Source organism: Barbus barbus, assembly GCF_936440315.1.
Source record: "Barbus barbus genome assembly, chromosome: 38".
Lineage (NCBI taxonomy): Eukaryota > Metazoa > Chordata > Actinopteri > Cypriniformes > Cyprinidae > Barbus > Barbus barbus.
Genome location: NC_136716.1, coordinates 27131501 through 27156430, shown reverse-complemented (window position 1 = coordinate 27156430; position 24930 = coordinate 27131501). Strand labels below are relative to the sequence as shown.

Sequence of the window (24930 nt, the reverse complement as noted above, 5' to 3'; positions counted from 1 at the left end):
CCAAAACATTTTTTTTTGTATTTTTTCGAATTTATTATGTATTTTAGGCTGCCAGAACAATGTAAAATTAATACAACAATTATAAAAAGGAACGCAATAAATCAGTTTATCATGTTGAAACGTTTTTGTTACTTGAAATAAACGTTGATGTGAAACAAAATACACAAAAAACACTTATTTCAGCTAATTTTTGTTGAAAGTTGAAGTACTAAAACACTTAAAAATAAAGTAATTAGTAAAAATGAATTATTACTGTATAGAAAAACAATAACACTGTATGAAGATCACCTCAACATCATTCAAGATGATAAACTCAATTCAGTGAAAAATGAAAAATGGCAGGAAATAGATACAGATAACCTTGTTTTTGCAAGAGTAATGTATGTTAATAAACATACTGAATTTATGAGCTGTTATTCTGCAAATGATTTTTTCTCGCCAGAGCAGCAAGGAAACATTCCCTGCTCTTTTCCACATAATCTCATCTCCATCACACTGTTAGGAAGAGAGAGAGAGAGAGCTGGTGAGAAATGACAGCTGAAGTCTCGTCTGCTCCCCGAGGCTCTGCTGTCTGGATGAGTTAGCGCTACAGAGACAGACATTGTGTGTTTTGTGTTTGTTTATTTGAGAGAAAGACACCTTGGGAACCGTCCGTCAGCACAGGACTGACTCAGGTGACAGAGATTGTGTTGTGAGTGTTCAGAGCAAGAGTTTTAGGCTATGAAGTCGGTCTCAGGTGACCTCATCAGGTTCGCAGCGATGTGATTGGTTAAAGGAACACTCCACTTTTTTTTGGAAATAGGAATCCATTCAGCCGATCTCCGGGTCTGGCGGTAGCACTTTTAGCTTAGCTTAGCATAGATCATTGAATCGGGTTAGACCATTAGCATCGGCTGAATGGATTCGAAAACGGTAAAACTCAACTGTTTAAGTCTAGGGGAGTTGTAAAATTATTTTTAATTAGCTCATTCCGCCTCATTTTGCCAGCACGGGTCACATTTATGTTTAATGCTGTACTAATAAATATATAGTTTTATTTGAAAGGTATATGAGGAATATTCCTCATGTAATAACTTCAGGCATTCTGGATTAGATTCTGACAATACATTAATTGATTTGAACAACACGTGTCTCTAACATCAGTGACACGGTCAGATTGCTATTCTTACAGATTTAAAGCATGTAATATTGCAGTTTACCAGGCAGCTTGTGAGTAACTGTTTTATACTCTACAAGCCAAAGCCAATTTGATTAGCATTTTGTGCTTGCTGCATGCTAATTTTGGACCCTGCGCTATACTACTATATTATACTATACAAGAATGCAGCAGTATTTTGAAATCGGTCTGCTTCAGGTGATTCACTGAGGGAAAAAGTTGACTCCATAGCTGACTGATGCTCCTGTCACATTATCTCCTGTTTTTGCATAATGTGATGCAAATCTCAAACTTCAGAACAGATTCCAGCACAATTAGCTGAAGGGAAGCGTCACTCAAACGTTACGGCGCGGACTGAGTAATATCTGCGCACTGAAGCAGTGATTGATTAATAGCTCTGCAGCGCAGCATCATTATTAATAACAGCACTATTCCTGAGACAGTTGTTAGGAAAGAAGCATCTCATCACGATCAATTATGCCAAGAAGAATCGTGTTATCTTGCAGTCATGTTTCAGACAGATTTCTTGACTGATAATGCAGTGTCTTGCACAGATGGTTGATTTGCAGAAAAATATGCTGAGAATGATTTGTTGCAACTGCTGTGAATAAATTAGATGAAGGGTATTTTGTTGCCTGCAGCTGTTTAACTCATGGTGTAAATACTAGAGAACATATAACTGATTTAGGCCATTTTGTTTCTAAATGGGTTTTTTAATGATAATATTGTAGTTTTGCTGATGCTGTACAGCAAGTTGAGGTTAAGCTTGTTTACTAGTTAAGCTTGTTTACAGTTAATCTGCTCCTCTGAACCAGACAGAACAAACCATGTACAATTTTCAACTTCTGTAATGTGGCGTATTTCGGAGTAAAACAGAATATCTGAGAAAAAATGCAGTTTGAGAGTTATTTTCATTAGAAGCAATTAATTGGATGAAGATAAAAGTTCAAAGGGCTGTGCATCATTTCGTATTGAATTAAAATGACAGGATTTCTGCTGGTGTTAAAGTCTTAATTCGCTCTTCCACAACTTAAGGCCTAAAAAGGTCTTGAATCAGAGCAGAAAGTTTTAAATTCATAGAATCATGGCATTAAATGCCAAATCAATATCAATTTAGCAATATCAATATCTCAATATCCTTATATCTGTCACGGTTCATGAATTCACTGGCTTCTTCATGTCTCGTGTAATTGTTGTTCTCTGTGTGTGTGTGTGGATGTGCGAGTGGGCGTTACCGCTCGGCGCTCATCAGCGCGCCAGCTGATCTCACTCCCCGCACCAGCTGCTGCCAATCCACTCACCTTTAAAGCCTCACCGCACTCTCCTCTCTTTGTCAGATCGTTGTTTGATGTCCTCCGTGTCGTGCCTCGTGTGCCGTCTGCTTCAGTGTTCCTGGTCCTCGTCTGTGTGGAGTCTTCGTGGTTTTCGTCTTCTGGATGTTCACCGGCACTGGATTCACCGTCATCACTCATCATCAGCACGCTGTCCATTTTGTCCCTGCGTCACCTGCCCACCCGAGAGACTTTGGTTCCTTGTATTATCATCTGACATCATTAAATCTATGTTTTGCTTGCATCCTTGCTTCCTCCAGATTATTCCCGTGACAGAACGATCTGACCACAGATGGAAGCAGCAAGCGGGTCCTCTTCCTTGCTGGAGGAGTTCATCCGTCGCAGCATGTCGCGGATGGACACACAGGAGAGGAGGATGACCGAATCGGGTCGGGCTATTCAAGCTCTGGTGACGCAGGTGTCCGAGCTCACCCAGCAATTACAACATCTGCGAGTTCCCACTGCGTCACTCACATCGCCTACTCCCCTCGTACCACCTGAGACCGTCTCCCTGTCAGAGCCCCGCCTACCCACTCCCGAACTATACAAGGGTGAGCCAAATTTTTGCAGAGCATTTTTGACTCATTGTTCGATGCATTTTTCCCTGCAACCCAGAACCTTTGGCAGCGAACGGAGCAAGGTGGCATTCGTGCTCACCTTACTGACGGGGAGAGCGGCGCTATGGGGAACGGCGGTGTGGGAGAACCAGGATCCATGCTGTGCCTCGTTCCAGACACTCTCCGCCGAGATGAGGAGGGTCTTCGACCGTGCGGTCGCGGGAAGAGAGGCGGCCCGGGTCCTGGCGGACCTCAGACAGGAGGAGAGGTCGGTGGCCGACTACTCCATCGAGTTCCGGACTTTGGCGGCAGAGTGTCAGTGGAACGAGGAGGCGCAGTGGGATATGTTCCTGCATGGGCTGGCTGACCGCGTCCATAGAGAGATTTATGTCTTGGATTTACCCACCACTCTCAATGGCTTGATCGAGCTGGCGATTCGGGTAGATTCCCGAATCACTCGAGCGGAACACCGGTTGTTATCCGCTCGGGCTCCTGCAGCCACACCGGAGTTACGAGCCAGCGGCAGGGACGTGGTCAGTCCCGTCCACGATCACGAGCCCATGCAGGTCGGGCGAGCTCGGCTTTCCCGGGAGGAGAAGGAGAGGCGGAGATCCCAGGGCCTATGCCTTTACTGCAGCGCGGCAGGACATTTTGCTCACAACTGCCCGGCTAAAGGGGCCAGCCCGGCAGTAAGGTTGAGGCTACTGTCGGGTGGGATCTCTGCAGAGAAGACCTCATCAACATCTACACTCCTCCCGGTAAGACTACGATGGTCAGCCCACACTCACGACTGTCAAGCACTATTGGACTCTGGGGCCGAGGGTAATTTTATGGACCACACATTCGCACTCAAGATCCAAGCTCCCCTTCTACCCCTCACTCAGACCATCGCTGTTCACGCTCTCAATGGCCAAGCCCTTCCCATCATTTCCTTCACCACTGGACCCGTCACACTCATTGTATCTGGCAACCACTCTGAAACCATCTCATTCTACATTCTGGACTCCCCCCTGGCACCCATTGTTTTAGGTCACCCTTGGTTCACCAAACACAACCCCAGGATCGATTGGCAGCAGAAATCAGTATCGGAATGGAGCAGTGAATGTTATGAGTCTTGTCTTGTGTCTGCTTGTCCGTCTGTTTCTGTTTCTACGTTTCAGGAGGAGACAGTGGATTGGTCAAACGTGCCCACGGAGTATCACGACCTGAAGGAGGTGTTCAGTAAGTCTCGGGCTGCTTCTCTCCCTCCGCATCGTCCCTATGACTGTGCTATAGAGTTACTGCCAGGTACGTCTCCGCCTAAGGGCAAGTTATATTCACTTTCTGTTCCAGAGAGAGAGGCTATGGAGAAATATATTTCTGATTCTCTAGCAGCAGGGTTCATCCGCCCCTCCTCTTCTCCAGCGGGGGCGGGGTTCTTTTTTGTGGGGAAGAAGGACGGATCCCTGCGACCTTGTATTGATTACCGGAGACTGAACAACATCACGGTAAAGAATACCTATCCTTTGCCGTTAATGTCTTCAGCCTTCGAGAGATTGCAGGGAGCGTCTATTTTCACAAAATTGGATTTACGTAATGCTTATCATTTGGTCCGCATTAGGAAGGGGGATGAGTGGAAGACTGCTTTTAACACCCCTAGGGGGCACTTTGAGTACTTGGTCATGCCCTTCGGGCTGTCCAACTCCCCAGCGGTCTTCCAGGCACTCATCAATGACGTGCTGCGAGATATGGTAGATCAGTTCATATATGTTTACCTGGATGACATACTGATTTTTTCTTCATCTCTCCAGGAACATGTGCAGCACGTCCGGCGAGTGCTTCAGAGGTTGCTAGAGAATGGGCTTTTTGTCAAGGCGGAGAAATGCGCTTTTCATGCACAGTCTGTTCCTTTTCTAGGGTACATTGTGTCGTCCGAGGGAGTGCGCATGGATCCTGACAAGGTTAAGGCTGTGGTGGAGTGGCCAAGTCCAGATTCCCGTAAGGCCCTACAGAGGTTTCTGGGCTTCGCCAACTTCTACCGGCGTTTTATTCGCAATTTCAGCCAACTAGCCGCGCCTCTGACTGCCTTGACCTCCCCCAGGACTACGTTCAGGTGGTCAGACGCAGCTGAGGCTGCGTTTGCCAAACTGAAGGGCCGCTTCGTCTCAGCCCCCATCTTAGTCACCCCTGATCCATCACGTCAGTTCGTGGTGGAGGTCGATGCGTCAGAGGTGGGGGTAGGTGCAGTGCTATCCCAGCGCTCTCCGGCGGACGACAGAATGCATCCATGCGCGTTTTTGTCCCATCGTTTGTCCCCTGCCGAGAGTAATTATGACATTGGTAACCGAGAGTTGTTGGCAGTCAAGTTAGCATTGGAGGAATGGCGTCACTGGTTAGAAGGGTCAGGGGTACCTTTTATCGTATGGACCGATCATAAGAACTTAGAATACATTAGAACTGCCAAAAGATTGAACTCCAGGCAGGCTCGGTGGGCACTTTTTTTCGGACGTTTTGATTTCACTCTCTCGTACCGCCCGGGTTCCAAGAACATCAAACCCGATTCCTTATCACGCATTTTTGACCGTTCCGATCGCCCGTCTACTCCCGAGTGCATTTTTCCAGAGACACTTATTGTCTCCACACTCACATGGGAGGTCGAATCGAAGGTCAAAACAGCCTTACAAGGGGTAACGCCTCCGGTCGGCTGCCCACCGAACCGGTTGTTTGTGCCGGAGGGATTACGGTCCGACGTTATTCAGTGGGGTCATTGTTCCAATGTGGCTTGTCATCCAGGAGTCAGTCGCACTATATCTTTAGTCAAGCAACGATTTTGGTGGCCACTTATGGCTCGTGATGTTCACAGTTTTGTTTTGGCTTGCTCAGTTTGTGCCACTGGTAAGACTTCCAATAGACCCCCAGATGGGCTCCTTCAACCGCTGCCGGTCCCTTCGAGACCCTGGTCCCATATCGCTCTAGATTTTGTCACCGCCCTCCCACCCTCTCAGGGTAACACGGTAGTTTTGACCGTGGTGGACCGATTCTCGAAGGCGGCCCACTTTATTCCCTTGCCCAAATTACCCTCAGCCAAGGAGACAGCGGTAACAGTCATTGACCACGTCTTTCGGTTACATGGCCTCCCGACGGACGTGGTTTCCGACAGAGGACCCCAATTTGTGTCCAAATTTTGGCGAGAGTTTTGTAAATTGCTGGGTGCCACTGTTAGTCTGTCCTCAGGGTTTCATCCCCAGAGCAATGGTCAAACTGAGAGAGCCAACCAGGATTTGGAGAGAACCTTGCGATGTCTGGTCTCCAAGAATCCTTCCTCATGGAGCCAACAACTGTCAATGGTGGAGTACGCCCACAATTCGTTACCAGTGTCATCTACGGGCCTGTCTCCGTTTGAATGCAGCATAGGTTACCAGCCACCAATTTTTCCCAGTCTGGAATCCGAAGTCGCGGTTCCCTCCGCCCACGCCTTTGTCCAGAGGTGTCATCGCACTTGGACTAGAGCCCGTGAGACTCTACTCCAGGTGGGAGCGCGCACCAAGGCCAAGGCCGATCGCCACCGGTCTAGACCTCCCGTATACGTCGTCGGTTCCAAAGTGTGGCTTTCTACTAAGAACATTCCTCTCCGCTCCGTGTCTAATAAACTCGCTCCTAAATTTATTGGCCCGTTCGCTGTCACCAAGATCATTAGTCCGGTGACAGTCCGCCTCAAACTCCCTCCAGTGTACAGGAGGATTCATCCCGTTTTCCATGTGTCCAAAATTAAACCCGTGTTTTATGCACGCATAAATCCGCCAGCCCCGGTTCCCCCACCGCCGCGACTCGTAGAAGGGGAACCCGCTTATTCGGTCAATCGTATTCTGGACTCTAGGCGGAGGGGACGCGGATTCCAGTACTTGGTGGACTGGGAAGGTTACGGTCCGGAGGAGAGAAGTTGGGTACCGGCTAGAGACATCCTGGATCACTCCCTTATTGATGATTACAATCGACAGGTAAGGGAGTCTGGGAACGCCAGGAGGCGTTCCTAGGAGGGAGGGTACTGTCACGGTTCATGAATTCACTGGCTTCTTCATGTCTCGTGTAATTGTTGTTCTCTGTGTGTGTGTGTGGATGTGCGAGTGGGCGTTACCGCTCGGCGCTCATCAGCGCGCCAGCTGATCTCACTCCCCGCACCAGCTGCTGCCAATCCACTCACCTTTAAAGCCTCACCGCACTCTCCTCTCTTTGTCAGATCGTTGTTTGATGTCCTCCGTGTCGTGCCTCGTGTGCCGTCTGCTTCAGTGTTCCTGGTCCTCGTCTGTGTGGAGTCTTCGTGGTTTTCGTCTTCTGGATGTTCACCGGCACTGGATTCACCGTCATCACTCATCATCAGCACGCTGTCCATTTTGTCCCTGCGTCACCTGCCCACCCGAGAGACTTTGGTTCCTTGTATTATCATCTGACATCATTAAATCTATGTTTTGCTTGCATCCTTGCTTCCTCCAGATTATTCCCGTGACAATATCATGATAGATTTGCTGCATAATGACATAAAAAAGTCTTATTTTAAGAGAAATTGTTCAAAATGAAGTGTTTATGATTAAACCAAGAACAAATATCTGTCAATGTGAAATGAAAACTTTTGAATTTATTAGATTTTTCTGGGCCCATTGGCAAATTTTGTTCTTGTTTTAATCATACACTCACATAATTTTGATCAATTTCTTATAAAACGAGACTTATTTTATGGCATTTTGCTTATGAAGTAAATTGATTTAAGAATCATTAGACAATTGCACTGGAAAACAAGACAAAAACACTTAGTTCCATATTCTAGTCTTTTTGTAAAATCAATTGAAAAGTGATGAATGTATTGAAAGTTGTGTGTTTCAAACTTTGAAGCATTGCTGATAGAAGACATTTACATTTAGAGACCATATTGACATACTGTGTTCTTTCAGTATTTCGTTTGGTCTTGCAAAGATTTTAAAAGGTCTTACTGTCAGAGAGTCACCGCAGTCTCCACCAACGACACTCACCAGATCCCAATCCCCTGATTTCTGATCACCGCCACCTGTCAGCACTAATCAGCAGCACTATATCCCTGCACTCCTCCCATTCTCTCACTGTCTGGTCTCAAACTTTCCATGTTGACTAACATGACCCACTTAGCCTTTGTCTACTTACCAGTTGCTCCAGTGTTCCTATCCCTGTTCTCCACCGCTCCAGTTCTCCACCGCTCCACCGTCTCCACTGTTACCTCTGGATCCCCTGGAAAAGGAAAAAGGACGTTCACCCTCAGATAAGCCCCTAGAGACATGCCCATTCCCCTCCTGCTTACCTGGACATTCTGCTCATCTCATTCCCCTCTGCTACTACTCAAACCTGTTGATTGTATTGCACTTACCTCTGTATCCTCCTGTGTCTATCTGCTGACAGCTGTCATTTTCCTTCATCAACCTGCAGAAACCTGGATTAGTCTTTTGGGATAGTATTGCTCATTTGTAAGTCTCTTTGTAAAAAAAAAATTGCAAAATTGAGTTTGAATTGGAAAATAATTAATGTATTGTACTTTTTAACTAAAAAAGTTTGACGAGAGTCTTTGAATGTTGGCTTAGCAAAGGCTTGAAGGTTTATAGATCAGTAAATGGCATTAATGTGTTGTGGCCAATTCAGATTTCAACTTATGAATTGAAAGAGAGCCAATTTAATTGTTGCGGTAGGCCTATATGAAAGAGAAAAGGTCAATGCAAGCAGAAAAGCATGCTGAAATCACACACACATTTCTGGTTTTCCTCTGACGTGTCTCTGCGTCAGACCTCACGGTAGGTGTTGAAGTCTGTGCTCTTGGGTTTTGTGTTAATGAGAATCTCAACTGCTAAAGTGAGTCATTGCTTAAAGCCTGATTTTATATTTAGTGAATCAGTTGTGAGATGAGATGACTGTATTTTGGGGTCATGTTTCTCTTTGTGTCCTCATAATCTGCTGGCGTGTCCTATGAATATGTTCTGATGTGGCATCTGATATCCCTGCTCAGAAGAACAATATATGTTGTGTTTCTCTGTTTACTGTTAAACGCTTTATTCTCAGCTCTGATGCTGTTCGACCTGTTGGTTGGTTCTCTGTAGAATTTAACCCTGGTTATCCTGGTCCCAAAAGTAGACATGTGGTGATAGAATGTCGTTTAGTGACACAACCAGTAAAAACTAAACCGGCCTCACCCATGATGAAATGCCAGTGATGTTTTGTAGTATGTTAGGCTTAAAAATGTCCCTGGATTAACGTTTTGCCCATATATGGTAAGCGGTTCAGGAAGTGGGTGTGGCTTGAGCTCTGCTGTGTGTAATTGTTCTCCTCAAAGCTTTACTGCTAACTGGGGGTTTATTTTACATTCAGGGCACATTATAGACAGAAGAACAGAAATATTGTAGCTGTCAGAGACCGTGGGATGGCCTTGTCTTATCTTTTAGCTGTTATGGCAACCACAGGGATGTCTCAAGTGTTGCTAGTGTTTTAATGGCATCAATTTATAATAAAGTCCTAATGCATGCATTAACTAGCTATACGCTTGTTACAGTATTTATTAACCTTTTGTTAATGCTAGTTAATAACTAGTTCATGTAAGCTGAGGTTCATTAAATAATATTTTCAGATGCAACTTTAGCTGTAGATGCTGATGAGATTCTGATGCTTGTGATGTAAATCAATGAGTTCTTAATAACAGAACAGCAGATACTGACATAAAATGATCTAAATATCAATCATCGCTCTGTATCTCCAATAATATGATATTAAAATGATCCAAACAAATAATGCAAAAATAAATCCTCCTCAGAAGATGTGAGATGTTTTGGAGGCTTGTGAAGATCATTCCTCCGCTGAGGAACAGTGAAAGTAAAGCTTCTGGAAACAAACGCTCCTCAAAAGATCCTGATGATCAGATTTGAGACGCACTGATTTTTCTAAAAAATGATTTTTGGAGAATCAAGTAAAGCTGAGCTGCTTCAGTCCAGTAAGTGTCCATCTGGAAATATTACTAACAATTGCAAAGTGATTCATATTCACATGTATTTCATTTATTCAGAGGCAAACTCGTGTTCTCATTAGATCTACAGCATGCCGGTTTGTTCGGGAAGTTAATGTGGATGTAAATGCATAAACTCTTGCTTCATGGCTGCTGTGATGGTGCTTAATTCTTAATTATGCATCTGCTCTCAGCACCTGGCCTTTAAAGTTTCATCATCATTCACCCTTCTGCAGCTCTCAGAAACGCTGTATAAAACCGGCAGACATACTGAAGGGGACATTGAGGAGTTGAGCCGCAAGCCGTGTTTGTCCTTCTGCATATGCTTGCAGTCAGACAGCAGGGGATTGTGGGTAATTGCTCTCGCTCAGGACGATGTGGCCTCCACTACACACACGTTTGCTGCACTGACGCAGGTTAAAGGACGTTTTAAAAGGGACGCTTCCTGGTTTCAAAAGATAGCATAGATAATGCACATTAAAACATATTTTGGCTTTTTTATGCATATTTTATGCCTGTTATTTAATTGTTTTAGACTGAAACAGAGTATTCATTCAAATAAACAATGTAAGACTGGGATCTGTCAGGGTTTGGTTGGACGATGAAAATTGTGTCTATATGAAAGAGATGAATTTGTGACGTCCGCCGAAAAGAAAGTTCTTTCAGAGGTGAAATAGGTTGTTTCATTTTGATTAGAGATTATGCATATTATTTCATATCAAGGCATGTTTTTTTTTTTTTTTTAAATGATGCATTGATGAATCATTCATAGTAAGTTCAGAAACATGAGTTTAGAAAATTAATAGGATATGTTTTAACTTCATGTCGACTTGAACAACTTAATTAATTTTGGGCTTTTTTCCAGTTGTGCTACTTTTTTAAATAAAATCTGTTATATTTTTTCAGTCCAGTTTTCACTTGAAAAAAAAAAGCGTAAAACAACTTTTGTAAATTTCACAACTAAGTGCAATTAAATTAATTATTTTTAAATGAAAATGAAAAGAAATGACAAGTAACACATTGAATTAAATGTGAAATTTAGAAGTAGAAAGATTTGTTAACATTAAGCTATTTAACTTCATTTAAACAATTAAACCTTTTACAGCTTTTATTAATCTTAATGTTGATTTCAGCATTCATATATAATGGCGTGTGTGTGTGTGTGCATTTGTTCACTACTCACTGCTGTGTGTGTGCACTTGGATGGGTTAAACGCAGAGCACCAATTTCGAGTATGGGTCACCATACTTGACAATACGTCACGACTTTACTATAATACATTTTTAAAATCAAATGTTGTCTCTGTTAACCTTAATGCACTGTTTATTAACATAACCGTTATTAGAATGAACACAAGTTAATAAATTCTATGAAATATATATTGTTCATTATTAGTTTGTGTTAGTTAATGCAATAATTAATGTATAAAATGAGACCTTATTGTAAAGTGTTATCATATTTTCTTGTAAAATGTCTTTGTTTTATTTACAACTTAAGAATTTTTGTTTACAGTGTACATATGCAGTTTCCAGTGAGTTTTGAGAGAAAATGTACAAATGTAGTTGTCATTTCGCTTTAGGGATTGGTGTTGTATAGCAGGAGGTCTGTTCATCTCACTGTGCTTGTTGATTTTTATTATGTTCGTGCATAGAGACGGGTTATTGTTAGCTGAAACGCACCATTTAGTAAGCAATGGATAGTAAACACACACACAAACGTACTATGATCCACATCAGTTTGTCAACACACATTAGCATAATGTCACACACACTCTCAGATTCATGCATATGCAAGAAATAGCTTTGCTTTTCAGCAGCCAGATTTGTGCATGCGTGTGTCAGCTTGTTAATATTTCCAGAGACAGACAGTAATAGTTATGCTGATATCTGGTATATTGGCTCTGTTACAAACAAACATACTGCATACAAAATGCAAAAACATATTGCATATATAGGTATGTTTGGTGAATTGCTGGTAATTTGAAAGTGAAAGTAAAATGCATGGCGCTTTTACAAGCTAAAGAGAAGGAAAGTGAGGAAACGAGGGAAAACTCAAACTAATCTGTTTTGGGCTTATTTTTTCACTAAAATAAATGTTTTTGTTATTACACAGAATAAAGTACAGAAAAAAGGTACCGTTGGGTACCGGCACTGAATTTCAGGTACCGATACCGTACCGGTTAAAATGTGAATGGTACCCAATCCTAATTGTTAGTATGTGGTCATGTTGAACATGCTTTAAGGAATATATTAGAACAAGAGCAAGCAAAAACTCACTTAATTTTGACTTGTTTTTTTCTGAAAACAAGACAATAATTTGGATTTGTCTAGAAAATCCTTCTTGATTTAAGAATTTTTTGATATTTTGGCTGGAAACAAGACAAAAAATCTAAGAAAAGCATTTTTTTTGCAGTGTAGTTCACCCAAAAAATACAATTAGCTGAAAATATACTCCTCCTCAGGCCTTCAAAGATTAGGAGGGGTTTGTTTCTTCATCAGGTTTGGAGAAATGTGTCTCTGCATCAGTGTCTCAGCAATGGATGCTCTGCAGTGAATGGGTGCCGTCAGAATGAGAGTCCAAACAGCTGATAAAAACATCACAATCCACACCACTCCAGTCCATCGGTTAACGGCTTGAGGAAAAGCTGAAACAAATCCATCAAGATGTTTTTAACTAAAATACGAGTCCATAATCCATAACGCGTCATCCAGTAAAAAAGGTCCATCTCCTGGTGTCTCTCACATCAAAATCCAGCCACATATTTGTTTAGAGCTGTTTTGGCTTGTAAACGGTGCTTGATCTGTGCAGATGTTAACTGATGAACTGGAGTGGTGTGGATTACTTGTGGTTTATTGTGATGTTTTTATCAGCTGTTTGGACTCTCATTCTGACGGCACCCATTCACTGCAGAGCATCCATTGCTGAGACATTCCTCCAAACAAACTCATCTTAATCTCAGATGGCCTGAGGGTGACGATAAATTGGTTGCAAACCTCAGTATTCTTGCCATTAAAACGGTGTTATTATTCAGATAGAGGGATATAAACATGCCAGCATTATAACTTCTTAGAAGACATTCACTTCTCAGAGTAAAGGAGTTTTTTGATTTGAGTCAGATCTGATAGGATGTCAACATCCGGTGGATTATTTCACAATCTTTTCACTGGACCGAGCCGCTGTTCTTTTGACAGTGAAAGCCTTTCTTGTCTGTTTCTTGTGGGGTTTTGTGAGCAGTGTATAACCGCGGTCTCATGCGGTGAAGCATTTTTTGTAGCGTTTAGATCTCAAAGTCTTCATTTGAAACCCTCTCGGGTGTCAGATCGGCTTTCAGATAGCTGGGAATAATTTAAGGCGGTGATATGATCTCAGACTGAAGTCATGAGACACAGACGGATCTCCAGGTATTGCGTGTTTTGAAGAATCGTAAATCACAATAAAGCAGACTTGACTTGACTTGATCACACCTGACGTGAGCGCGTGGCTTCAGAATATCAAACCTAATAACGGTGCGCTTCTACCTTTCTCCTGGAAGTCTTTTATATTCAGGTCTTCTCTGACGCAGCTGGTTCAGGAAGTCTTTGTGTTTTATGTGTTCGAGCTAAAGACACATTACCCTCAGGATGAGGCTGCTTCAGTGCCTTTGAGATAAAAACGTTTTACAGGAAGTCTTTGTTCTCATTTAAATTATTTAGTTTGATGTTTGTTCTACAGTCATTGAAGGGAAAGTGTTGGACAAGCAGAGCCAGTGTTTCCTGTAGCATTAAACAGAAATAAAAAAGAATGTAAAGAATTTATTTTATTTTAGTTTTTGTCACATGACATCATTAAGTGAATCCAGGATGAATGATAAACAAACAAATAAAACCTGATACTGTATATTTATTTTTGTTAATTTCATTGCTATGGTTATATTCCCTAATTTTATATCATCAGCAAAGATACAGCAATAATATAGCTAATATTCATTGTATCGCTCAGCCCAAGGTGAATCCTGTCAAGCAGTGTCATTTTTAGTATAATTGAGAGAGGTTTTTATTAATGTTTTTAACTTAATTTAACGCCTTTGGAGACTGCTTATGGTAGAGAAATGAACATTCAATTCACGGGCAAAAGCTCTGGTGGACATTCCTGCAGTCAGCATGCCAATTGCACGCTCCCTCAAAACTTGCGACATCTGTGGCATTGTGCTGTGTGATAAAACTGCACATTTTAGAGTGGTCTTTTATTGTGGCCAGCCTAAGGCACACCTCTGCAATAATCATGCTGTCTAATCAGCATCTTGATATGCCACACCTGTGAGGTGGATGGATTATCTCGGCAAAGAAGTACTCACTAACACAGATTTAGACAGATTTGTGAACAATATTTGAGAGAAATAGGCCTTTTGTGTACATAGAGAAAGTCTTAGATCTTTGAGTTCAGGTCATGAAAAATGGGGGCAAAAACAAGTGTTGCGTTTATAATTTTGTTCAGTGTAATTTTACTTTTAGTACAGTGAGAAATGTTGTCTTGGGAAATAGCTGAAATAATTATCATCTTAAATATTTGACTTTATTTTGTGATTTATTTTATTTCAAGTAATGAAATAAAAAAAAAAAAATAAACATTTCGCATGAGAATTTATGGGCTTAATTGTCTTGTAAATCATGTGAATTCAAGCAGTTCTTATTTGTCGTAGTAGACTTTATTTTCTTTATTTTCTTTGCTATATATATATATATATATATATATATATATATATATATATATATATATATATATATATATATTAGGCAGGCGACAGGCGCATCCACTCATCAGATTTTTGCTTCGGAGCCAAGTGGATGAACGTGTTGATCTCTACAAAGCCATTCATCATCTGTCTGGAAGTTGTTCTGGTTGGCGTCATGGTGCGAACAGCAGTGTCCCCCTGGGCACTTCAACTAAAAGAGCAGATTTCCTAAAAGAGCAAATCACGGTCGGCTCGCGTTACGGCTGTATCCTCTTGGTTGCGGTCGTTTTCTATCCACCGTCGACAGCCACGATCATTGTCTTCAGTGTCTGGGCATCCAGCGCACTGAAGCTGCGTTCGTTGATGGTTTATGCGTTCGTTCTGAGCGTGTAACCATGACAGCGCTGCGATCGCGCCTCTCTCTCCTCACAGGGATGGGAGGGGCTCCCTTTGTCACTACCCGCTCTGGCTTCTCTGCCACGAGCAGAGAACCATTGGCTAGTGTCTCTGGGTGATCTGAGGGTTACAATGAGAGCCTTTCCGCCTGGCCCCAGTCCCCACGGACCTTTCACTCCTCCCGCAGCAGCGGCGTGCCCAGCGTTTCATTCGGCCGATAGAGAATCAGATGTCGATTGCAGCATCGGGGGATGGGCAATCGTCCTCTGAGGATGAAGATTCGGCAGGACTGCCCCCCTCGGGTGTTGCGGCCGGCGCCGAATTGGACCCAGAGTTGACAGCCGTGCTTTCCTGGGCCGTCGCGAGCATCGGGACACCTCCCAGTCCCAATGATTGGTTCCTTGGCACGGGCCGTGGCTCGTGACCACACTCTGCCCTGGTTCCTTTTTTCCCAGAAGTGCATGAGGAGCTGGTGAAGTCGTGGATGGCCCCTTTTTACGGCCAGAAGCGGCTCGTCTGCCTCCCCCATCCTCGCTACCCTCGGTGGCGGGGTGGCTAGGGGTTACGTTGACATTCCCCAGACGGAGAGTGCGGTTGCGGTGCACCTGTGTCCGCAAAACGCAGCCACTTGGAGGAATCGTCCTCGTCCCACCTCTGCCCTGTATGCCACGGCTATCCTGTGAGTACACCAGGCCAAGGTGGTCCAAGAGTGCTATCTGTGGCTCAGCCTGGCTGAGACGAGCAATGTTGACACAGTGCACTTTCTCGATTCTCCCGTCTCCCAGGTTGGACTGTTCGGCGACACTGTCAAGGACTGTGCCCAGCAGTTCTTGAAAGTACAGAAGCAGACCGAGGCCATCCAACACATCTTGCTCCGGCGTGATGCACCATCTGCCACCGCTCCGCCGCAGGGCAGGTCCCAGTCTGCTTGTCGCTGTGGGCGCCCTCCTGTGTCCTCCAGAGCTGCTCCGCTCTGTGCTGAATTGTCAACTAGGCCGGCGTGTCGAGCCTCTCGCAGGAGCACGGCGCCCCCCGTGTTCAAGCTGGCCCCGATATCATCCAGGGAGGCGATAAAGTGGCCCTGACATGGGCAACCCGGAGATATGGGAAGCTGCTCGATCTCAGGAGATGGCGAGGACAGCGCTGCTCCTTCCCCTGAAGGAGGGTAGGGGGAGAATCATTAAATCTGTTCTGTACGCTGCCCTTGAAAGTTACCACATTGTCAAAGAAAGAGCAATTTCCTTTTTCTCCGGGTTCTTAGGCTCGCGGGCTGACAGTGTGCGACGCAGTGCCTCCTCATTTTTACAGTCTCCGCGTTGAGCAACCTTCCCATCGTCCCAGTGCAAATTCGCTGACCTTGGTACCCATTGATGGTTATTGTTATACAAAATTAACCATATTGATAGTTATTGAAACCATCAATATGTGCCAGGGGCACGTTCTCTGCTCCTCAGCGTAAAACCTGATGAATGGATGCACCTGTCGCCTATTTATACCCGTGTGCCCGGGGAGTGCCTTAGGTATGCTAAATCCACTAGCCAATATTCATTGGCATTTTCTCTTAAAGTCAGAGATGATTGGGGCTCCCAAGTGAATCCCCTATGTAGTCACGACATCTGTTCCTTCCATCAGGGGAAAAAGGGTTACGTATGTAACAGACGTTTTAAAAAATATATATTTCTTTTGTTTCAATTTTTTGGCTTAACCTGGCAGAATAAGTTTGTATGTAGATTTGTATGTCGTATGAAAGTCACATTACCTGATTACATGATTGTTTATTTCTTTGAGTGGTGTTTTGATCTTTGCATTTTTGCAGATCATTGCATTTTAATCCTATTTTGAGTAAAATATGAAGTTATGATTCATGCTTTTGGGGCTTGAAACCATGACTAACATTATACAGTAAGTGGGAGCCAGGGAAAAATCCATCCTGTGAAAGTAGTGAAATGTCATAGTTGCTCTTGCTAACTGATTATTCCTGGTTCAGACTGTATGTGAATGGTGATGATGATCTGCAGTACATCAGCAGGATCTTCTGCACAGTGACTGTAGTTGGTTTTCTAGTCTCTTGTTCCTGTGGAGTTGGAAGCGAATCTAAAAGTGCAGCTGGCAGCTTCAGACTGTGATGTCGATTTATTCTGGCCACATAAGAGCCGCGGGCCGGAGGCTGTTTAGATTCTGCCCGGGAGGAGTCAGACACACGCTGGACTGAAGAAAATGTCCAGTTTCATGGTGCTCGTATGGCCGGACTGATATGAAACCGTGGTCTGTGAAGAGCCTTAATGCATTTCTGACAGGATGCGGCAGCAGGTCTTTTATTTCTCAGGCCGTGTCTGTCCGTAAATGGCAGCGCAGCAAGAGCGAGAGCGTATATAGAAAGAAAATAGAGATGGGGAAAGTGAGTGAAAAACTCTGCAGTGGCAGTTGTGACAGTGTTTCAGAAAGAGATGTGATGCACACTTATACTCTGTTCTAAAACACAGTGAGCCGCCTATATAGACAGCATTTTAAAGCATTTCAGGACACTGAGGCTGTTCCAAAAGATTCTTTTAAACTTTTTGTTAAATTGCATTAAAATGCACAAGCATGCATTTACATTGCATTTGCATTTAGTCATTTAGCAGACGCTTTTATTCAAAGCGACTTACAAATGAGGACAATGGAAGCAATCAAAATCAACAAAAGAGCAATGATATGCAAGTGCTATAACAAGTCTGTTAGCCTAACGCAGTACATGTAGCAAGAATATAATAAATAAAAAGAAAACGGATATAATAGAAAAAGAATAGAGCAAGCTAGTGTTAGTGGCCTTTTTTTTGCTTTTCGTTAATTGTATAATAAATAAAAAGAAAACTAATAGAAAGAAAGTTAGTGTTAGTTTTTTTTTTTTTTTTAAAGAAAACAAGCAGTTAGTAAATGAATGTGATGTTGCTTGAGAATTTGTCCAAACTCAGATTTTTGAGACCTATTTCGGTCAAATTCAAGGCAGGATCACATGTAAGCTTGTGCATTGCATTCCTGCTCAAACAGTAGATCGTGGTGCTTGCAATACCAAGGTCGTGGGTTCAGTTCCCAGTGAATGCATGCACTAATCAAGCATGTACTTTAAATGCAATAAAAATAATTTTAGTTAAAAGCGTCTGCCAAATGCATAAATGTAAAACAGGGTTATTATAGTTAACTTAAATTTAAATTAAAACCTAAAATAATAATAAAAAAATGACAATTATTTAAAAAAACAAATTAAACATAAAATAAAAAAAAAAACAATTCTAATCTAAAAAGAGAACATTTTCATTACTCGAAATAAATAATAATAATTACTTTAAATAAATAATAAATCTCAACTGAAATAAATATATTGCCAGGGCAGTATCTCATTTTAATTTAGTAGAACTTGATTTACTAAAATAAAAAAAAAAAAAAAAAAAAAAATAATATATGTATGTATGTGTGTAATTTCATTATTTTGAAATAAAAGCTATATATACATAAAAAAAACCCTACTGAAAATGACAATAACACACAAAAATATAACTAAAATTTTAACTAAAATTGAAATAAAAATGGGAAATAAAGTGATTCAAAATATGAATACAAGCTATAATAGCATCTCAGTAATACTAAAATAATAACACTGATGGTAATGCATTGCAAAATGCTCTATAAAAGTGGAGGAAGTTCTTACTAAATAGTTTATAAAATGCTGAAATATTAAATATAAATTCTTATTAGTGTTTCACAAATTAATTATGGGTGAAGTTGACTTCTGAGGTTGTATTTCATTTAGGATGCTGTCTATGTAGACTTGATGTCGGAGCAAAAGCTGCAATGAAAATATAACTTTCTCTGGGAATGAAACCACAACAAAAGTGTTACTGCAGAGAGCAGCGTTTGGGGAGAAAAATATCTTGCCCACTTCACAGATCACAGGCTGACAGGCAGAGAGGCTCCTTTGAATCTTGAAGAGTGACATGCAGCGTCTCGCTGCCAAAGCAATTTGTGCAGCGCTGCATTCTGTGGACAGGGCTTCATTACAGGAGCTGCTGGGTCATCGGCCCGTCACTCAATCTTTCAATCATCCCACCCATTTAAAAACACATCATTCAGTTTAAGATTCAAACCCTCTGCTTGTGACTCTCCGAAAAACAAAAATATTTAGATTTATGTAGTTGCATTGAATATAATACTTCAATCTATTTGGATTACACAGTTTTAACCAAAACACAATAATAAATATAATGTGATGCATATTGCAATAGATTTCTGTAATAGCACTAATAAACTGAATTAATAAAAAATTCACATTAATCAGGTTTATGTTTATCATCAATTACTCCAGTTTGTTTCAATATAATAAATTATTTTAACTGAATATCATTTCACAGCTAGACATATTTTGCATGTTCATTATTTTTAACTGAAAGAAATACATAATATATATATATATATATATATATATATATATATATATATATATATATATATATATATATATATATATATATATATATATATATATATATATATATATATATATATATATATATATTATTATTTTTTTTTGAAAATATTTATTGAACAGATTTGTGCTAAATGCAAGTAAAATAAATGCATATTGAAAATAAGATTTTAAATAAAATCAATGACAAATGTCTGACAAAATCATGCATCACTTTAAGCTAATTAGTTTGTTAAAACTGCGTAATCCAAATAACATATGAGTAAATAATCCAAATGTTAATATTTGAATGATTCCTTGAAGTATTGTGAGATTTTTATTTTAGCTGACTTCAGAGTTGCAATTCCAATAGAAATGTTATATACAGGTCCTTTTCAAAAAAATAGCATATTGTGATAAAGTTCATTATTTTCTGTAATGTACTGATAAACATTAGACTTTCATATATTTTAGATTCATTACAACACAACTGAAGTAGTTCAAGCCTTTTATTGTTTTAATATTGATGATTTTGGCATACAGCTCATGAAAACGCAAAATTCCTATCTCAAAGAATTAGCATATCATGAAAAAGTTCTCTAAACGAGCTATTAACCTAATCATCTGAATCAACTAATTAACTCTAAACACCTGCAAAAGATTCCTGAGGCTTTTAAAAACTCCCAGCCTGGTTCATTACTCAAAACCGCAATCATGGGTAAGACTGCCGACCTGACTGCTGTCCAGAAGGCCATCATTGACACCCTCAAGCAAGAGGGTAAGACACAGAAAGAAATTTCTGAACGAATAGGCTGTTCCCAGAGTGCTGTATCAAGGCACCTCAGTGGGAAGTCTGTGGGAAGGAAAAAGTGTGGCAGAAAACGCAGCACAACGAGAAGAGGTGACCGGACCCTGAGGAAGATTGTGGAGAAGGACCGATTCCAGACCTTGGGGGACCTGCGGAAGCAGTGGACTGAGTCTGGAGTAGAAACATCCAGAGCCACCGTGTACAGGCGTATGCAGGAAATGGGCTACAGGTGCCGCATTCCCCAGGTCAAGCCACTTTTGAACCAGAAACAGCGGCAGAAGCGCCTGACCTGGGCTACAGAGAAGCAGCACTGGACTGTTGCTCAGTGGTCCAAAGTACTTTTTTCGGATGAAAGCAAATTTTGCATGTCATTCGGAAATCAAGGTGCCAGAGTCTGGAGGAAGACTGGGGAGAGGGAAATGCCAAAATGCCTGAAGTCCAGTGTCAAGTACCCACAGTCAGTGATGCTGGTGTTGGTCCACTGTGTTTTATCAAGGGCAGGGTCAATGCAGCTAGCTATCAGGAGATTTTGGAGCACTTCATGCTTCCATCTGCTGAAAAGCTTTATGGAGATGAAGATTTCATTTTTCAGCACGACCTGGCACCTGCTCACAGTGCCAAAACCACTGGTAAATGGTTTACTGACCATGGTATTACTGTGCTCAATTGGCCTGCCAACTCTCCTGACCTGAACCCCATAGAGAATCTGTGGGATATTGTGAAGAGAAAGTTGAGAGACGCAAGACCCAACACTCTGGATGAGCTTAAGGCCGCTATCGAAGCATCCTGGGCCTCCATAACACCTCAGCAGTGCCACAGGCTGATTGCCTCCATGCCACGCCGCATTGAAGCAGTCATTTCTGCAAAAGGATTCCCGACCAAGTATTGAGTGCATAACTGAACATAATTATTGGAAGGTTGACTTTTTTTGTATTAAAAACACTTTTCTTTTATTGGTCGGATGAAATATGCTAATTTTTTGAGATAGGAATTTTGGGTTTTCATGAGCTGTATGCCAAAATCATCAATATTAAAACAATAAAAGGCTTGAACTACTTCAGTTGTGTTGTAATGAATATAAAATATATGAAAGTCTAATGTTTATCAGTACATTACAGAAAATAATGAACTTTATCACAATATGCTAATTTTTTGAAAAGGACCTGTATATGTGTATATATATATATATATATATATATATGTGCTCTCAGTCCCGCTGCAGATGCTCAGGGTTTTTCCTCAAACAAAACTCTTGTAAGACGTGAGTTTGCCCTTCAGAAGAACCGGCGTCTGTAGACTGAATCAGAAGCTGAAGAGCGAACAGAGAGAAAGTGTCATCAGACACAAAGACACTGACAGCAGCTGCACTTCAGCTCAGCTTCTCATTATAATGTTGTTGAGCTCCAGGAGCGAATCCTACTGGGAAGCCCAGCTGAAATTTACTTCCAATGAAATTTGCATGCTTCACGCTGCACATGCATACTAAACCAACATTCACATTCTGCCAGCACAATCAATCTGTGATTCTGTAGCGCTTAGGAGCCGCACTGTTCAATTAGATGCAGACAAAGCCCTGGAGAATGAACAGAACGTAAAACAAACCAAAAACAGACAAACTGACAGTAGTGCTCCATCAATATGTGGTTTTCAATGGCTGCTGCCGATACTAATGTCCAGAGATCACAAAATGTCCAAACATCTGCAGAGTAATCGGCCAGGTTTAGCTGATAGATGCTATAACTACATCATTATGGGAGTAAAAAGCTACTTTTTTTTCCAATGACAGTCATTCAAAAATAGTTTGAAAAAAAAGTTTATTCTGGCCAAAATAATTTTTTGCAAGCAACATATTATATATACAATAATAATACAAAATATAAAATTTGTATTATTATTATTATTATTATAGTAAATATGGAATAGACATGCATTTACACATATACACACATACATATATATATATATATATATATATATATATATATATATATATATATATATATATATATATATATATATATATATATATATATACACATACACACACACACACACACAGGTCCTTTTCAAAAAATTAGCATATTGTGATAAAGTTCATTATTTTCTGTAATGTACTGATAAACATTAGACTTTCATATATTTTAGATTCATTACAACACAACTGAAGTAGTTCAAGCCTTTTATTGTTTTAATATTGATGATTTTGGCATACAGCTCATGAAAACCCAAAATTCCTATCTCAAAAAATTAGCATATTTCATCCGACCAATAAAAGAAAAGTGTTTTTAATACAAAAAAAGTCAACCTTCCAATAATTATGTTCAGTTATGCACTCAATACTTGGTCGGGAATCCTTTTGCAGAAATGACTGCTTCAATGCGGCGTGGCATGGAGGCAATCAGCCTGTGGCACTGCTGAGGTGTTATGGAGGCCCAGGATGCTTCGATAGCGGCCTTAAGCTCATCCAGAGTGTTGGGTCTTGCGTCTCTCAACTTTCTCTTCACAATATCCCACAGATTCTCTATGGGGTTCAGGTCAGGAGAGTTGGCAGGCCAATTGAGCACAGTAATACCATGGTCAGTAAACCATTTACCAGTGGTTTTGGCACTGTGAGCAGGTGCCAGGTCGTGCTGAAAAATGAAATCTTCATCTCCATAAAGCTTTTCAGCAGATGGAAGCATGAAGTGCTCCAAAATCTCCTGATAGCTAGCTGCATTGACCCTGCCCTTGATAAAACACAGTGGACCAACACCAGCATCACTGACTGTGGGTACTTGACACTGGACTTCAGGCATTTTGGCATTTCCCTCTCCCCAGTCTTCCTCCAGACTCTGGCACCTTGATTTCCGAATGACATGCAAAATTTGCTTTCATCCGAAAAAAGTACTTTGGACCACTGAGCAACAGTCCAGTGCTGCTTCTCTGTAGCCCAGGTCAGGCGCTTCTGCCGCTGTTTCTGGTTCAAAAGTGGCTTGACCTGGGGAATGCGGCACCTGTAGCCCATTTCCTGCACACGCCTGTACACGGTGGCTCTGGATGTTTCTACTCCAGACTCAGTCCACTGCTTCCGCAGGTCCCCCAAGGTCTGGAATCGGTCCTTCTCCACAATCTTCCTCAGGGTCCGGTCACCTCTTCTCGTTGTGCTGCGTTTTCTGCCACACTCTTTCCTTCCCACAGACTTCCCACTGAGGTGCTTCGTTCAGAAATTTCTTTCTGTGTCTTACCCTCTTGCTTGAGGGTGTCAATGATGGCCTTCTGGACAGCAGTCAGGTCGGCAGTCTTACCCATGATTGCGGTTTTGAGTAATGAACCAGGCTGGGAGTTTTTAAAAGCCTCAGGAATCTTTTGCAGGTGTTTAGAGTTAATTAGTTGATTCAGATGATTAGGTTAATAGCTCGTTTAGAGAACCTTTTCATGATATGCTAATTTTTTGAGATAGGAATTTTGGGTTTTCATGAGCTGTATGCCAAAATCATCAATATTAAAACAATAAAAGGCTTGAACTACTTCAGTTGTGTTGTAATGAATCTAAAATATTCATTAATTATACATTATTTTCTTTTTATTTTACTACTTTTACCATTTTTCCAGTTCAATATCAAAAAACAAACAATTTCATTTTTTGCTGAAAACTACTCTTCTGCAGCTCTGACTACAGTTACAATAAATTTAAAAATGTTCGGTCCTTTTTGTAGCTTGAAATGGTCATTGATTAGAAAAAATAAATCTGCATCAAGAGTCTTCAATTGCCTTTTGTATTGTTTCACAGTAAAAAAATAAAATAATAAATAACATACAGGTTTAGAATGAAAGATATAATAAATAATAGCAATATAATAACACGAGGATATACTGTAAGTATATAATGACAAAATGTTAATTTTTGATCAAATGGTTCCTTAAAATATTGTAACATTTTTATAATATTTTTTTTAAATTTAATTTCATTTTACACATGAAGTTCCACAAAGTAAGAGGCAGATAAACAGAGGCAAAGTTGAGGATATAATAATGACAGAATGTTTTGATTTTTTTGATTGAATGATTCCTTAAGATATTGTAAATATATTTATTTTTTGAAAGTTTTGATGTTTGTGTCCCTGGAGCACAAAAGCAGTCATGAGTAACACAGGTATATTTGTAGCAATAGACAACAATACATTGTATGGATCAAAATTATACATTTCTCTTTTATGACAAAAATCATTAGGATATTAAGATCATGTTCCATGAAGATATTTTGTAAATTTCCTACTGTAAATATATCAAAACTTCATTATTGATTAGTAATATGCATTGCTAAGAACTTCATTTGAACAACTTTAAAGGAGATTTTCTCAATATTTAGATTTTTTTGCTCCCTCAGATTCCAGATTTTCAAATAGTTGTATCTCGGCCAAATATTGTCCTATCCTTATTTATTCAGATGATTTATAAATCTCAATTTAAAAAATTGACCCTAATGACTGGCTTTGTGGTCCTTGGTCACATTTATTTTATTTTGACTTCAGAGTTGTAGATGAACAGAGAGGCAAAGGTCTT

The 24930-nt window shown here is 41.0% G+C and overlaps 1 protein-coding gene across 1 annotated transcript in view; it reads left to right on the top strand.

Moving 5' to 3' along the window:
* The window catches only part of LOC306857542 (testican-2-like), a gene marked incomplete at both ends in the record, with an annotated part of 39221 nt that overhangs the window by 375 nt on the left and 13916 nt on the right, over positions 1 to 24930 (top strand). The window lies entirely within an intron of this gene.